Source organism: Octodon degus, unplaced genomic scaffold, assembly GCF_000260255.1.
Source record: "Octodon degus isolate 3935 unplaced genomic scaffold, OctDeg1.0 scaffold00143, whole genome shotgun sequence".
NCBI classification, from domain to species: Eukaryota; Metazoa; Chordata; class Mammalia; order Rodentia; family Octodontidae; genus Octodon; species Octodon degus.
Genome location: NW_004524719.1, coordinates 7447125 through 7451984, shown reverse-complemented (window position 1 = coordinate 7451984; position 4860 = coordinate 7447125).

Here is a 4860-nt window from a genome sequence, read left to right as displayed (position 1 = left end):
TTAGTATTTTCAAGGATTGATTTTTGCAATTACAATGCATACAATTAAATCAAGTTTTAAAAGAATCACAAAATTTTGGGAATTCAATTATGAATTGCAAACTACAGGACAAATATTTTAGATAAAAAGCATTGGAGAATATGCAAAGAAAACATCCCCAAGTCTTATCCCTGATATTATGCAATGCAGTAAATTCATTCTGAAGTTTCAAATTATGTCATTCATTCAACATATGGTTTGTGTATAGAAAGTGATACCTAATACTACCAGTCAGCCTAGGGTAACTCTGCTCAATTCACATGGAAACATCAATCTGCACAGCACCGCTGTGCTTGCCATTGAGTCATCAGCAGATGACAACAGGTGATGCAGAGCGACAGTGATTGAGTCAGCCAGCTTCCAGTCAGTGCTGCTGCTGCTCATCAGATAGCAGCTTGTGCCAGGCTTCACGGGAGGCCCTGGGTGGATGTGTCCTGGTGCTGGGAGCCCTATGTTAGCAACAGCGGATGCTGATCTTTGTTGCTGGTCTTCATGGGAAGCTGCTCTCTGCATCTCCTCTATGATAATAGCTCTGAGTGCTTTGCTGTTTCTTGGAAATCAATTGTTCTGTTCACACAATTGAGGACGAAAATCTCAAATAGACTTACAGGACTTTTGGAGGCCATAATACTCAAGAAATAAATCATAAGCACATTCACAGAACCTCTTTGCAAATATTTATTTTAACGAGGCTATGCAGCAGTACACAAGGGTCAATGCACAGGAGGGAGACTTTCTAGATGGAAATCTGAGAAATAGCTGTGCAGTGGCACCTGTGTAGCCCCTCGCAGGCCTGTTTCATTGATGGTCACAGTTTTAAGTTTGATGTGAATGCTCCCTATGTAAATAAGTAGACTAGATCCCTCTCTTCATGATCTTATCCACTCTATAGTGCTCTCTCCCTTCTTCAAAAAGGTAGCAGTGAGGGGAGTCAGGCAACGCATCATGCTGCCTGTCTGGCTGTGTTCATGTTGGAGTGGAAAGAGGTGATTTGATAGCCAAGAAGGATACCAGCAGATAGCTAGGGAGGACCCTGAGGCCAAAGATTCCAATCCATTGACTTGCAAGGGGGAACAAAGGCCAGCAAAAGCGTGCGACAGATAGTTCATAGTCAAGCCACATTCTTCCTCAATAATGTATTTTAATGATTAATGGGGACCTCTTAACGACTACTAGAGATTCAATCTTTTCCCTCATTAGGACTGTTGTGAACAAAGGCTTATTTAGGTAAAGATTATTATAAGCATTTTAGAGAACAAGAACTACCCCATATACAGACAGTATCATTGGGTAGAAGGCATTTAGGACGTGAGAGAGGTTTCTTAATTAAGGAGATTAAAGAACCAAACTCAGTCTTCAAAAGTCTTTGGAATTTAACGAGTTGCAACTGTACACCTTAAAGTGGATAGACCCACCTCTTTATAAAAAATTTCAACATTTGTCCATAAAACACAGGAAGATCCTATAGAACTCTGCTGTTTCAGGCTGAAAATGAGTCCGCTCTTGGCAAAGAGCAAATAAACTAACCTGAATTAAATTGTAAAGTTAAATGTAAAATACTATTTTACACAATAAAAATGAAATATTATAATGCTTATAAAGATAATTAGATATAGGTCTAGGAGTACAGCTTAATAGTAAGCTATGACCTTGTTACATTCAAGGCCTAATTTCAGTATAGATGATCCTGTCTCCCCACCAGATTAGATCTACGTAGAAATGTAGGTCAGGATGTAATTGTGTCTTCCTATAGTTGTCACTATATGAAAGATAACCATGTATACCTTCATAATTTGCCTTTTTCTGTGTCATTTATAATTGATAATATTTTAAACTCATGAACATCATTAATTTTCTTAATTCAAGGAAGACTACCTATATAACTTTAACTTACTAAAATGAGTATATTGAAACTAGATAACACAACAACAAAAAAACAGTAACAATGTAGCATATTCAAAAATTGTTCCATAGCATTTTCTTTTTAATATTATTGCTTCTGTATCTTTTGATTCCGTAGTGAGACATGTTATAATAATTTCTGATTTTTAGTGTTAAAAGTGTAGCCATAAGAGACGACAAGTATTGATGTTTCAAACTTATTGAATCGGAACAACTTGGAAACTTTATTGAATTCCTCAAAGCAAGTGATTAATTAAAGTCACAGATGTTCTATGTTTGTATGCATAGTACTCTGGCTACCCAACCAAAGAGTCAAGACAATTGCAACAATATAGATTCGCAATGGTGGAAAATTATACATTAGTAAACATAATATTTATTGACTTCATGCCTGTATGAAAGAATGCAAGTATAGTATGTAAATTAAAGTATAGTGGGGGGAGATGAAAGAGCTTGACTATTCTGTTTTAGTCATTATTTACTTCATTTCTTTGCCACCTTGGTTCTGCACTCTTAGACTAATACCCAAATGTCAAATTAGCCTACAGGCTTCACAAATTCCACTCATATTAAACTCCATCTCATAAATATAGAATGCCACTGAGTCTAAAGGCATGTTCTAGATCTTTCCAGATAGAAAAATTAACATGACAGTGTTTATATTATGGACCTCTAGATCACAAATAAATTTTGTTTCACAGATGACTTATTTAAAATGGGCATGCTCAGTGAATACCGGCTTTGGATTCTGTGAAAAGGGGAAAGAAGAGTGGTTGAAATGAAATTAAGCTGTGGAAAGATCAAAGTGAAAGTTCACACAGAATGAAGTCTATTTCCATTTAAGTAAATGTCAGATATCAATTTCAGAACACTGTCCTGATTTTTAAGAAGTTAGCCCTTGATATAATGAGCAATATGATGAATATAAAGATTTGGAAAACTTTGGAAATTAATAACGTTCTTCATTGCAGAAAAGAGAATGATTACTTTTTGCACATGAGACAGAAGGGTCATTTTCACAGGCTGTCTTTCAAAATGTAGCCCTTTAAGTGGCATTTCATCTATAATATTAAAAAGGAAATTTATAGGCCATGCATCTTCCACTGAAGTCAAATGCAATGAAGAAATAGTTTTAACAGAAAAATCACGAAAGCTACTTGCTTTTGTTATGACTAAACACTGTTATGTATCTGAATCTCAGGGAGCAATTCGATAGTCCCTAGTCAGGGAAATACAAGTGAAACCACTGAACAGTAGAAAAAATTGTGAGCCTAAATTTTCACATGAAAACCAGTCATCTTGGAGATAATCTTTACAGCAAGTCCTCAGTGTCAATCAGTTGTACAGTTATCAGGTATAAAGAAAGTTACCCTGATTTGCTTGGATTTAATTACAAATGATTCCAGAAATGTAAATGTCATTTACAGTCTTCATGGAATCAATAATATTTTAGATTATTTTAATCTAATTAAAGTTGAGTTGCATTTTAAATACTCTACATAGTTGGTATTGTCTTCTTTATGTTTTATGCAAGTAATAGCAAAAAGAAATTGAAGGCTGACTTGCACTTATTAATCAAATATCAAAGAAATCCCAGAAAAACTGTTAAGTAAAATTCCTACAGTATTGATTTGCAATAAAAACATATGCCTCTGGAGCAAACACACGCACGCACGCACACACACACACACACACACACACACACACATATAATGCACCCACTATTTTATTTTTCCATTTAATTTAGTATAAAATTTAACATGATTTTAAATAAGAGTGGGAGAGAGTGCTCTGTTCATTACAGTTACAAAACACAAGTCACTGGAGGCCGTTAGTATGCTGGTAATGAGAATAAACATACATGTATGAGAATTCCCACTCCAAATGGCTGAGCAGTAGGATATTCATTAGCTCAGCTCAAAATCTGGAGGTGTGGCTACTTTAACAAGCATTGATTCAGATGAACAAAAACATGCAGTACGTAGGAATTTCTTCATCTTCCCACTGCTTTTCTCAACATGAAATAGATGTGGACAAATAGGGGCTCTCCTTAGAGAAAAAGAAAACAAATGTTAAGCGTGTGTGCTTTACATGACAACAATACAAAAACGGCGGGTTTATTAGAATAATTTTTGTGAATCAATAAAACTGATTCTACTCCTCTTACATACTCAGGGGAAAGAAAAGAGAGTTGTTCAGAATGAAGTGATTCTATGTACTTCCCACTGAAGAGATAGCCAAGCATTGATTTCTTAAAGCTAGTTGGTCTCAGAAAGTAGGGCAGGTTTGAAGTTATTTTTAATAAAATCCTGTCTGTCATGAATTTGAAATAAACAGTTTTAAAATGTAGTTGAGTGATTTGAGCGCTGCTGACAGGCCTCCTACTTTTGCCTATAAATCATGAGTATTAGTTTTAAACCTTTGAATTTTAAGCCTTTAAGAATAGCACTTCATATTTACATAGCATTTTCAGTTTAGGGTACTTGTTAGAAATTGTCCATAAATGGACTTACTGTTTAGGTCACTACTGCACTCAACTATTCACCATTATATTGTTCTTTAGTCTCTCTCTCTCTCTCTCTCTCTCTCTCTCTCTCTCTCTCTCTCTCTCTCTCTCTCTCTATATATATATATATATATATATATATATATATATATATATTCTATTTTCTCAGTACTGAAATAAATCTAGTCATGTCTGCTGGGCTATTTGGAAGCTATTCAATTGTATAAATTAACACTTACTCTTAGAGTCGCTCGCAAATATTTAACTGTGAGAACACATCATATGTCTCTTGGCTATATCTAACTAGGAAGCAATATAAGAAAAACAAAGAAAAGTAAGAAGAGCTAAAAGAGAATAATGGAAAAAAGCAAGTAGTGTCATATGGAAAAATGAATAGAAATAATTTATAAAAA